General features: G+C 31.6%; 1 protein-coding gene across 1 annotated transcript in view; it reads left to right on the forward strand.

Moving 5' to 3' along the window:
• Positions 1–4,325: 4,325 nt before the first annotated feature.
• Positions 4,326–13,601, forward strand: part of LOC135836117 (uncharacterized) — a 49,996-nt gene continuing 40,720 nt past the window's right edge. The window contains exon 1 of the mRNA XM_065350741.1: positions 4,326–4,513. The gene's annotated coding sequence lies outside the window, so the exon portion shown is untranslated. The remainder of the gene's footprint in view (positions 4,514–13,601) is intronic.

Genomic DNA, 13,601 nt, shown 5'->3' on the forward strand with positions numbered 1-13,601 from the left:
AGCTAGATCAAAAGAGCATGTCCTAAAATTCCTGTTATCAAAATTTCAAGTGCTCTAGTTCATTTTTGGATTTTTACTTTTTCATGGAACGTGACTTTTTTGAGCAAAGTGAACCAAAACGTAAATTCAATTAAACTCCCACACGTCAACAATTAATATTTTTAGTTTGAGCCATTTTGGGAGCCTCCAGCGATTTGTCAATTTTCTCCATGGAGCTTTAAATCATTCTGGAAAGGCCAAAAATGAATTTTAGCCTCTATAAATTTGCTTGGATTCGTGATTAATCAATCGAATCGAAAACAATTTCAGTTTGACCTCTTTGGAGATCTCCAAAGAGGTAGAAAAAACTTGCGGAGTCGACTCCGCAAGTTTTTTCTGAAATTTTACAAATTGATCAGAAATTTACTTTTGAACTAAGATCTCCTGGATTCTTGCGATAACCTCCTAAAAGGGTCAGGGGGTGGCTAATAGGCACCCACCAAAAATATAGACACCGAAGCTGATTTTTGACTTTTCCAGAACAATTTGAAATTTTCGGGAAAATTTAAAAACTTTCTAAAAAATTCAAAGATCTATGAAAGCTCCGGAGCAGATTAAAACTGCCATCAATCGTTTATGAATATCAAAAATTTGTCATTTTTAAAAATTGATCAAAAATCGAAATATCAACTTCGACGTGAGAGGTAGCAGAATATTTCAAAGAACTGAATTTAAGCTCGATCGAAATACGTATTAACTGGTTGGAAAAGTTCTCTTGTAAAAATAAAAAATGATTTCAACTTCATCGTTTTTTTTTTTTAAATTTGAAACGTAAATGTAGGCGCTTTGCCTACTTTCTCATCTATAGGCACATTTTTCATATCGCACCAACGTTCATATTTTACTCGATTTTCTTTTCATTAGATCTCCAACTTCTGCTAAAGTTTGAAATTATCCAGGTATTTCAAAAATCTGGTCTCAAAAATAAAAATGAAAAAACACTCCCACCAGTTCTCATTTCGGAAAATTGTACGCATAATCATCCATACTTATATACAAATGCGTATCTTGTAAAATATTGGAAAATATTTTTCAACTGAATACCTACTTTCACGATTATTCAACAGGAAAAAATATACCTTTTGATTTGCAAAAAAATGTTACAGAAAGAACCTTGAGTAGTCTTCTTCACTTTGAAGAGGGAAAAAGTAAAAATTTTTAAGGCAAGGTAACTAAAAACCAGAGTAAGTATGCAGGTCTTCCACTCTTTTTTTTAAAAGTCATTCAATTGTTACCTACATATATACTGTTCGTGAGGAAATCATATCATTCTTGGAATTTTATCAAGATGTGAATTTTTCTACATGGAAAAATTTCCATTGCTTATAACGTAGCAGGCTGTTCACAATCAAGAGAAGAATTACGGAAGATAAGTAGTCCTCATCGTACCAATAGTTAGGTAGATAGAGCAATTTTATGTATAAAATGGACGACATGATACACAAATTTGCTGAGAACAACTCCTCAGGTTGTTTCCTTTTTTTGTTCGAAGATTTACATTTCATTTAAAGCAGGTACCTAGGTATAAAATGTTTAGCATATCGTCTTACACGCGGCGTATTACGTTTCAAACACGTGGAGCTATTCCAGGGAGAAAACATTCGTGCAACTGTGACTCATAATTCTACTTCGAAATAACCATGTAAATGTATTTTCATTGTACCTCCAACGTAGCGATATTTTATGCAATTTTGACGATATTTCGTTAAATTTTCGTACCGATATTTGATTGATTTTTTGGTAATTTTCGATAATTCAAGCCATTTGTAAGGTTTATTTCTCAAGTTTTTAACGAGAATTCTCGAAAATAGGCTTAACCAACAATTTCAGCTCGCAAAATTACTAATAATTTTTCTCGATATGAAACAATTCAAGGGAAAATAAATCTCCACAAAAAGCTGTAGAATTTCTGTAAATTGCAAAACTGAATTCAACAGGTCAATATTTCGAAGCATATCACTTTTCAGAATAAACAAACATTTCAACTTGACCATGAAAATTGCAATTTTTTTCATCGTTTAAGCTTCAATTTCAAATCCTCAAAATTCGCGAAAACACAAAAAAAAACATTTTGACATCTCACGATCCGATATGAAATTTCAGCAGCTGAAACAGAAGCTGTAAAAGAATTGGATATATCCATGCTAATGCTGACTCATTTCATTATTTAATATCTTTTTTGTTCTTATAAGCTCAAAAATAAACCTTCTTTTAAAGTCTCGTTATTGTTTATTGTTTTTGTATTCAAATTCTAAAAACAGATTGGCGATTATTTTCTTGTGGTTTTAATCAGCGATCAAAACAAGAGAATACTTAGTTCATACGAAATTCAGTCTATTTTGGTTAAAAGAACGGTTCAATTTAATTAAAAATTCTTCGTTATTTCTCATTCTCATTATTAGAAACAAAGAAGAGAATTTAGGCACCTATTATGTATTTTGCCATCACGTTATCAACAGCATCTGAAAATTTTCGTAGCGCTTCGTATTTTAATTTATAGCTCAATGATCAAAAAATCAAAAAATAAATAAATAACGTAGTACCAAATAAGAATGAGTTTTTAATTTCATTCCCGGAATTCTTTCAAGAATGTGCACAATATAATAAAAAAAATTTAATTGCGGGATAAAGTCGAGAATTTAAAAAAAAAAGGAAGCTTTTATAGTAGGGTTTGAAAAGTTTTTCGGGAATTATAGGACGATAAAAAGGTACACATAAACTTTAATGTTATAGATAGGTATACCTAGCCTATGAATTCAGACGACATTTTCGGCTAGATAATAAACCATAATTCTTTTCAACTTTTTCATTTCCGCGTAAAGAAGTTGAAAAACCAGTGCATACATTGCCACAGATGATATATGTAGGTAATTTTTTTTTTCAGCCTTAGGTAATATTAATGCCGTAAGTTTATTTTGAAATATATATATCGCCCACTAGCGTAACTGTTCTTTTGTTGATAAATTATGTGGGCGGAATATCAAAAAGAATTGACTCGAAATCATTATGCTGCATCAGCATCATTATAATGCTTACATTCTTATATCAATCTAGTAGGTATACGTACATGTTTTTTTCACAATATTATTAAGATGTTCTTGTGCGTAAAAAACTTACATAAATTGGTCTATTAAAAATGATAGGTCAAGTCATTTAGATACTTTTATTTGTCAAATTGTCCGTTTTCCTGAATGGTGTCAATTTTCAGCTGCTGGAGCATCCAAAAATCAACTTTCTTCTATCTCTTTAGATACCTACCAAAGAACAAAATAATGAGATTCTTGAAAGATTTACCTACTATTTTTGAATTTTGTGAATGTTTAGCTTTTCTTTGAGGAGCAAGGCTACATTCGCAAAAGATACCTATCTACCTATAGGCTATTAATTTTCTGTTTTAAAAAAAGTAAATTAAAAAAATCAGAAAATTGGTTTCTAGATTAAAGTTGACTCTCTGAATCGATTTACCACCATTTTTGAGCCGATATGGTCGAACTTGGAGACTCTAGCAAAAGTTGACTCGTCTCCAGAAATTTCAAATCATTTCAGAAATCGTTGTGTACCTAATCAACTTCCTCGACGGAAAATTCAATCTTTTCATAAGTTCAACATTTTGAATCAATTATAGAGTAGGTGAGAAAATCCTGAATTAGAACCACAAAAGATTTTGAAAATTTATCAGTTTACAGGTACTGGATTTTATTTTCATCCTAGTGCATTCTTTTTCTCGAAAATGAGAGAGAATACGAAAACCACAGGAAGCTCCAGAACGCTTCATAATCACTACCAATCGGCTCTTTAAAATCCAAGATCATGTGTTTTAGGGTTCTGTTGAGCGGCTGAACATTCCCAAATCGTTTATTTTCTGGTAAATTCCTGTTTGTAATTTTTTTTAAAATATTGCCTACTCTCATTAAATTATGGAAAAACATCGAAAAATATCATTTCTTGAACTGGGGAAATATTTTATAACACAATGGTGTTAATATTTTGATCAGTGATCTCTATATTGCCAATTTAAAAAATATTTTCTGTTTTCTGAGAGACTTTCAACTCGAAATGAATTCTTAAGAAATGTTCAACGTGATCATATTTCAAAACGAACGTATTTTTTCACAAGAATTATTGTACACTGCAAATGAAAAAATGTTTCCCATCATTAATGCACGCATTAGATAGCTGAATCAACGATTTTATCGACAGAATGGTGAAGCATTGCTGTACAAAATTGCTGATACTGAATAAATACCTCGAGTAGCACTGTCTATGGTCAATCGTTTCTCATTCCATGTCATGCCCTATACCTTATCATCGTCTCGCTAATTTTTTCTTTTTCTTTTTTCTAATCAAGGTGTGTTGATAGTTTAGTTAGATTTTAGATTAACAGAACTTTGTGATTCGGTATACACGTTTGTTTCTGCAGACTGTTGATAGGCAACTGGAAAACCTACTCCATTCATTCGAACTGAAATCATACGTGAGTACCTTCTTGATTTTATTTATTTGTAACTTTGTCATGCCATTAATATTAATTCTAGATGTGTAACGTCTGTGCGATTTGTTCATAAAACGTTTATTCCATTGAAAACATACAAATTTTTGTTCACAAAACGGTACCTACTTATATGATGGTTTAATTTCTTCCAATACATTAGGTACCTAGTCATTTTAAAAAGAAATATTTCAATTTTTTATTTCGATGTAGTTAAATTTAGTATATGAGCGTGCATTATTCATCATTAAACAAATTGAGCATTTGTAACGACATATGCGGCACAAAATATTACTCCGCTTTCAAAATAACCCCAGTACCTACCTAATTAATGAGTTTATTGCTCCCTTGTGGGAAAATTCTACCTACAGTTACTTTTGCTTTGAGTGATTCGTTGTCAAAAGCACACCTTTTCTTTTATAGTTCATTTCTACACATCGAAGTGATTTCTAAATAATTTTAATCCTTTAACCACTAAATTTTTTATCGTTTATTCGAGTACTTTACTGGTTACCTATTCGATTTTTGGTACATACCTACGTGTATTTAAAAGATTCCATATTGATTGGTGCGGTTAGACTTTTAGACCTATAGCGCGTCTTTTTCGACAAACTTGTTCAAGATCATATTTCAAAACTGAATAGAAGTATGCGATGTACCTGCTGTTGTCGTCATTATTCATGGTAGCTTTAGTCTTAAATAAAATACCCCCGCGTGCTAACCGTCTCTTTTTCCTTTTACTCGTAGTTCGCCAAGCAAAAGGTTTACTTAATGAATCTATTTAAGCGTTGAATTTTTGCTTGTAATTTATGAAACTTGATATTTACTTCAATACCTACTTAGCAGATGTGCTTTGAAATTCAAAATATCTGCGAGAGAAGAATTTTTAGATTTTGCATAAAACGAGCATTATTTTATCTGGTGGATGATTTTTTTGAATTCAACTTTTTTCCGATTTGATTTTTTTTTTTTGAAAGTGATTTTGAAAATGTGTTTTTAAAAGGACTATGTTTTATGAAAACCGTAAATATTCAAAATTTCGTGTCTACGTAGACTGTCGCATCAGACGTTTGCCATTTAGACGTACCTAATCAGACACAAACAGGAAGTGACTTATTCGAAGAAATATGGGGGTTCATTGAGAATTTTAAAGAACTAGGTATGGTACCCATTTGAACTGATTTGAAATTTGTATACACAACATTTTTTTTCCAACAAATTCTTTCAAATTTTTATTGATTTATTAGGTAGGTACTCTTTTTTTTGGAAAATAAAAAACAGTGATTTGAATTACGTACGCCCACTGTAGGATTTCTTCAATAGTAATTTCAATAATTATTTTTGGCTTCTTCGTAACGAATATAATAAAAAAAAAAAATAGAGGTCTTATTAGGGTAGTATCTAGCCAACGACATTTTGTAAAAAAAATTTAATAAGTACCTCCGTTACTTGGAATTTGCCTCATTACTAGTCCTTCAAATTTTATTGGATGGATAATTTATTCCCACATACATTTTAGTTCATTTTGAGTAAAGTCGTGGGTATTGATATTAAAATTAATATTAAAAGATATACATTATATATAGACAGCTTATTCAAATATTCTCGTAGTCGTATAAGTGAGTAAATGTGTTCATTTTTCGATCGTTCCAATATCTGAAATTTAAAGGGACACCTTGTACGCAGATGCACTTGCAAATATCAAGCTGACAATCTTAGAACGACGAGGTTCAAATTTTGATGTGGTTTTGTTAATATTTAACCTCTCTTCTTCTCCCTTCCCATCGTAAAAAGCTCAGAGTTTCAGTATTTTAAACAAAAGTACCTATCTTGAAAATTATTGGATATGATATGAAGAATAAGAATACCTCCCTCGGATTTTTTTCTAGAAGTACCTACTCGTACACTTCTATGGTACTTATTCATAGGCGCAATAAAAATAGGCCTAAATTTTTTCAGAGTTTTTATTACAATTTCCAAAATAACGGTGCAACAGTTTTTTGAGAAAATGTATCCAATTTTGACTAAATTTTGTTTTTTCTTTCACGGCAAACATGTCAGTTTTCAATTTTTTAAAATCACATCAAAATTTAAAAAATCAAATTTACCCATCTAGTAACACTCTCGTATTATGCTTTGAGGTGTATTTGGATACCATTTTGATTTTTCGTTGTGCGTCTGAAAAATCCTTTATTGGGTACTTTTCCTCTCTTGTAAAAATAACAACTCACAACTGAAATGACTGACAATGACTCAATACCTATTCTCGATTGTCTGGATTTTTTTTGTTATTCAATTCATTTTTCAGCTATATGATTTTGTTTTCAAGTGTTGAAAATTTATGACGCTGACTTTTTTTTTTTCTAAATGAACCTTTATATTCCAATTTATCTAAATCTTGTTGAAGTGATCATTCATAAATATAGGTATAAACTTCAAGAACCTACTTACCATTGAATTAAATTTGCAAGATGAGAAGAAAAGTATTCATCAATGCGAAGTGGTTTTGCTTTAAAACTAAATAAGTTGCCACTCGAATCTTATCAATTCTTACAATCTTCACTTTATTTCATTTTGGAAATTTAAACCGATACCGAAGACCTACGATGCCTATTTGTCTTACAAGTACTTGTACCCCATAAGAACTCCAGTTTCCCTTAAGTTCTAATTTTTCTCTGATAACGAGAAAAAAATCCTTTCCCTTCGTAAGTAGGTACTATGTAGTTACCAACCAAAGAGAAGACACAGCTTTGAAAATAATCGATGCGAGGTATATAAACATGAAAATGTTTTAGTTCAAAGTAACCCCCATCCTCCACTCTTAGTTTGTTTTGTTTTATTAATTCTCGATTCTCGCCTCCCAATTAAATCTGCGCCTTAAAAGATACGTTAACTTTAAAAAGCTTTTGCTAACGAAAAAGGTAGGTGTAGGTATACAAAATATTTTAATTAAAGATGGGAAATAAAGGCTTTTTCTTACCTTAACATTGGGTAGGTACCTCTGCCTACCGTGCAGAAACATTCTGCCCTTTTCTATTATGTGTTTTTCACTTCAATGAGAGGAACAAATAAAAATAATTACTTTATGTTTTCTCATCTTCCATTCAATTGTGTAGGCAGTAAGGTAGATATAGGTAGGTAGTTGATGTAGCAAAATGGTGGAATTTTTGTCAATTTACTTAGGCTCAGATATCGTAATAGTTGTTTATTTATAGTGTATATCTATGGAAGGTATTATAGCTAATTATAGAATGAATTTTAGGCAATATTATTTCAGTGTTATTCACCTGCCAACGAAAGTGAGCTATTTGGGCATTGTGATGTGCCTGTGGGCAAGCTGTGTTTTTAGTAGTGGCCCACAATCACAGCACTTGTGACCAAATAGCTATCAACTCAGCATCGTATTTTTACTTAGATTAAATACCTATGTACATGACGTATTTAGTTTACAATATTTTATTAAAAATTTTCATTCTTAAACATATTACAAAATGTTCCACTTGTCTCGTGATTGCATTAAAATTCACCCAAAGATTTAAATTAAAAAATAAAAGCTTTTCATCCCAAAATCACGTAATTAATACTCGACTGGAAGAATTTGTATTCTAGTCTTATACCACTTTGTACGCATTTATAAGCAATAAGCTCAGGCTTTAGTGATGTCCGAACGTAGCGTATAGACGATTTGAAAAGTGAGTCGAGTTGATTTCCGCTTTAAAATTCTTATCTGGAAAATGAGGAATGTTTAATTTCTTTGAATTTATATTCCACACGAAAAGTAGGTATTCGCTGATTGCGAAAAAATAAACAAATTGGAGCGAAGATTTGTTTATTTTGACGTTCAGTTGGGAAAATTTATCGGTTGCTGTGATGAGAAAAAGTGGAACAGAATGCTGTTAAATATAATTTATGGATAATATGATAACGTATCGTAATATCAAAAAGTAGATTAATTATATGTATTATATTGTTTTGTCTTGGAAAGTAATCAATTTTATTTGTTTAATAGGTATATTTTTTGTAATTTTAAATTTCGTGTTTATATTTTGCATACCTACCTCTTGAATGAAAATTCTTTATAGGTACCGATGGAATAAAAACGTACAAAATTTGAAGAAAATTTTGAGTCAAAACTTGATCAAAAATCGATGGCTTTTAACCAATATTTTCAAAATCATCTGAAAGAGTTTTCCTTTTTCCCCCTTACCTTTCTATTTTTTTAAAAAGAAATTTTCGAATTTTCGAGCCAAAAAATTTTGTTTACTTCTTAGAGTTATAAGAGTGTACAATTTTGTACTTCAAACCATTTTCATTTATACAACTTTTAAAAATTGATCCTGTATCCCAATGGAAAATACTTTGATCTGATCAGGTCAGATCAGATTCTGGGCATTATTCCCAGTTCTAATCAGATCTGGTTATTGGATCTGTTCAAACCTGATCAGATCCAAATATTTTCCCTTATAGGTTCTGTGATTTAAACAGTTTCAATGTCTACTGATTGCAAGTCTCTTCCTCTTTTCCCTCCCTCTCATTTTGCCTCTCGTCGAGTGAGATTAGCTTGTTTTTTCAAAAATGAAACGTTTACATTCTCACGCGAAAAAATAAATGAACCATTTTGAAAATGATTTCATTTCATTTTTTTTTTTTTTTGAAATTAAAAAACGAATTATTAAATTAAATTTAAAAAAGAGAAAGTCTAATTTTCTCCGAAATTTTTCTAATTTGTAAGTTGAACGAAATCTGAAGACGAATAAAGACAGTGGATAAAATTCTGAGTCTTCGTCTCGAAATCTCATTTTTCTTCCAGTTTTTGAATTTTTAAAGATTTTTCAATTTTTTCGGTTCCATTTACTTAGTAAATTCAAACCATCCACACGTCTTATGGAACACCCTGTATATTAGTGGATACAGAGCCAATTGAGTAAATTTAAGCACACTATATTGTAGAATTATTAAAGGTCTTTTTCGAGTATTTTATATATGTAGGTTAAGGGTGTACGAGTAGTAAACTTGCAAGAACCTACTCGAAATTTTAATTTGAGATGAAATTATTCAAATTATTTTTAATTTTCTCGCGTAGAATTCGCCTGTGACGTCACTATACGTTGGTATAGTTGAAAACTCGTCGTAAACAGAAAGGCTTATGTGCATTAGGAATGTTGAAAATTTCATTTTTTTCTTTCTAAATGTCAACGATTACGATGACACGGAGAACGCCTTCGAATAGTGTGATGTGTATGTGGGCTTATTGTGATTCAAGTCAGTGGCCCACAATCACAGCACTTTCATCGAATGGTGATTAAATTTTGAGATGTATTTGTATTTTCATCCTTCATTTTTATGATAATTTTCATTCTAACCTATTTTATCGTTTATTAAGTAAGTAGGTATAAGACTGTTCTGAATTTTGAAGGCATTATTTTCAAAGCTGTTTATACCTAAATCGTAGGTAGTAGATATTTCTTTTTTGTTTTTTCGATTGTGAAAGGATATACACTTAGCTTATAATGTTGTACTTTTGTCTTTATTTATCCTTATATCTTTCTGTGTTATATTATGTTATAGGTATATAAATACAACAGAAAGATATAACGGTTGTATTCTTTTTATTTATAAGCCGGAGGTAATCTTGCAATTTCACATGTCACGCTCACGTTTCATCACACTTTGCTTTGTAATGTAAGACGAAAATCTAGCTTGATTTTGTCGCTTCGGTGTTCCTGTTCGCGTCATATCAGCTCTTTTATCAGCAATAAAACGAGGAAATAAAATTCCAAAGGGGAAATATACGTAGACTCGACTGATGAATACCACTTTAGAGTGAAATATTTTAGACGTTGAAAATGTGGGCGAATGTTGAACGTTTGTCGCGTAGTAGTATAGCCTATTCGTGATTTTTCTGCCGCAAAAACAGAATTAATTGTCCTCGATAGAAACGTACAACAACATAGACCTTACACTTACATTACGTGAAATTTTATTCAAACAAAATTCGCTCGATTGCGAAATTAAAACATTCTCTCGGTGGTGTTTTCAGTGATCACGATTCGATCCCACGCACCGAAGAATTTATTCTCCAAAATTCATTGTTATTCGGAATAATATTTTTAAGGAAGCGAGCTAATAATGTGAAAGTGGTACAGTTAAGTTATTCAGACAGCACCGTTTTCCAGTCTTAATCACGTTGGAAAAAGGATACTTTGCCAAATTCGCCATTGTCTAAGGATGTCGGGTACCTATTTCATTTACAAAGCTGTCTTCGTATAGTTAGTATAGAGCTACGGGAGGTCTTTTTATTGGTATACCAGATGACGCAATTCAATTAACCATTTACTTGGCGAATATATTACGAGATGTCTCGTCGTCGTCGTCGTCGTCGTCGTCGGGTACCTACACGAGACGGTGTAAAATTACTTCTTTCGATGAGTTAACACATTGAATCGAGAAATTAAACTATTTTCGAGCGATATGCTTACTACGTTACGTTATACATATACAATAATTGAAATGAAGACGCTGATGTACATTTACATATACCTATTTAAATTCATTCATTAAAGCAATAGGTACCTACCACATTAAGGGTAAAGCATCGATTAAGAATCAGCGTATCAATTGAGGCTCATTCATCTTTAGGGACACAATTCCATCAAAATTAAATAAATTTATAATATTACTTAGGTGCAATCGGTAAGCCTCAAAAAAATATTAAAGAATTTTGCTGTTTAAAATTGGATGCTTTGAAACCATTTTGAGGATATTTCGATACAAACATGCGAGAAGGAATGTTCTACGAGAAATTTAATTGTGGGGTACCTTGATCAGCAAACGTGTAATCCACCCTTGGCCTTATGTATCTACGTAGCATACTTCACGAAATAGCTAGCTAGGTATCCACCTATCTTGAAAATTATGTTACATACTTACACAGGTAGGTATGAGTTTAATTGTAAAACTTAATTGTGCGTATAGATAGATAGCAATTCTTGTCTCTTGGAACATCTGTGACAAAACTTACAAAATGTTGAAAATGTGGAAAAGCGTTTTGAGAAAAAAATTCCATTGCATTTCTACGTACGAGTACAACTGAATGAGGAATGACGTAGGTAATACGGAAATTTGTATTCAACGCAACAGGGAAAAAAATGAAATTCATGCGTAGAGGTTTTTCATTGACGGTAACATTTGGTTGACTTCATACTTTGAAAAAGAAAGAAAAAAAGAATTTGCATGATCGTAGCACGTAGGTATATCTACAGTTCGTTTTTTGTAAAAATATTTCCAGGTTTGCGAATATATTATTAAAATCATACCTATACAAAATATATATGCGAGAGAAACGTAAATGTGCAGAAGAAAAGTTGTATTGTTGAGATATTGTATACGTGTTGGTGGGGGGGGGGGACTATATGTAGGTAAAAATACCTACCGATATATAAGCTTCTTCGTCGAGCATTTACTTTGTCAGCGTGTTTAAATTATTTTTCATTTTAGTTTACCTATGAAACGTTTCTGCATTCGTCATCGAATTACCAAACTAAGTTAGGTACCCATTCGAGGTACCTAATTTAAAATTATTAACGTTAATTATTTGCTCGATAAACGAAGTTTTGCGGGGATTAGGTTTGCCAAAGTTATATCTACTTTTAAAAGACGAGAGTGTTTTTTGAAACAAATTTTACCAACACCTACGCGATGAAGAAGATTTAAATAATGCTTATTTTCCATGGTAGGTACTATAGTACCTAACCTACACCAAGATAGCTGGAGTCGCTTATTTTGTTATGATTATCATTTGTCTTGTAGGCAGCCATGTTACGTTTAGGTAGGTATAAGAGTTCTATGGATGCTTGAGTAAGTTTAGATTTTCTTGAGAAAGATGAATTGGCTCATAATCTTCAAGTTTGAAAAATTGGATGGTCTTTGGATACCTACTTTAAAAAGTTCTTGAAAAACTCGGCACAGACGTTGAAAAAAATTGTAAGAAAGGATTTTTTCAACATGTGAGAACTGTAAAAATGGTTTTTTTTTTTTGAAATTGAAAAAATTTGGAAAATGTAATTTTTGGTTGGAAATTCGAATGAAGCAAAAAATTTCAAAATAAACTCTCAAACTATCTCATGCTTTACTGAAAATTTAAAAAAAAATTGAAGAATTTATGAAACATTTAAAAAGAATGTGAACGAGGTAAAAATGTATGGAAAATAGGCTGATTGAGTGTTGAAACAACACCTACAGCAGTCGCATGGACTGGTTGAAATTTTCTCAAAAATTCTTGGTTCGTTGTCTCTACTACGCGTTTTGTAACAGGTGTCGAATAATTCATCCGTAAATACAACCACCCAAACTACATAAAGGTTAATTGATTTGATGGCCCTAGAAATTAAAAAGGGTAAATTTATTGGACGTTTTATATAGGTAGGTATATTGAAGTTTCGGAACTCCACATGAGGTACTCACATACCTGTCCAGTAATCTTTCACAAAATATCCATGTTTCATAGATTCTAAATCATTTTGTAAAAATCTTGAAAAATTACCAGCGGTGGGCACATTGCCAGAAAAAATAGATCAAAATGAGAATTGAGGATGAAACGTGCTTGAAAATGTGTGTTCAGAACTTTTTGGCCTCCCCACACTCCAAAAAAAATTGTTGTTGAAATTTTTTCTCATCGTAGTCAATATATTTTGGTTCAGATTTGTTTGAAAATACCATCAAGAGTCGATTCCACATTTGTTTTGATGAAAAAGGACCATATTGATTTTCTTTCAGAACTTACAATAAATTGTATTGCTATAGATAGATAGACAGATAGATACTTACAAAAAATTGTTTCTCTTTTTATTTTGAATTACCAATATTTAAAAAAAAACAACAGTTTTCATTTTAACTCTTAAAATGTTTGCACCCAAAATGAAGTTCAATTTTGCAAATAGGCAGGGGTGTCACCAGGAATACCAGGATGCTCATCAGCTGGGTTCAAGATAAGCTATGTAGGTGGACATGAGTTACTCCAATCCAAATTTTTTCGGATTCATGAAGGGATACGGGTTCGCGAGCTAGTGCATTT

Source organism: Planococcus citri, chromosome 2 (assembly GCF_950023065.1).
Source record: "Planococcus citri chromosome 2, ihPlaCitr1.1, whole genome shotgun sequence".
Lineage (NCBI taxonomy): Eukaryota > Metazoa > Arthropoda > Insecta > Hemiptera > Pseudococcidae > Planococcus > Planococcus citri.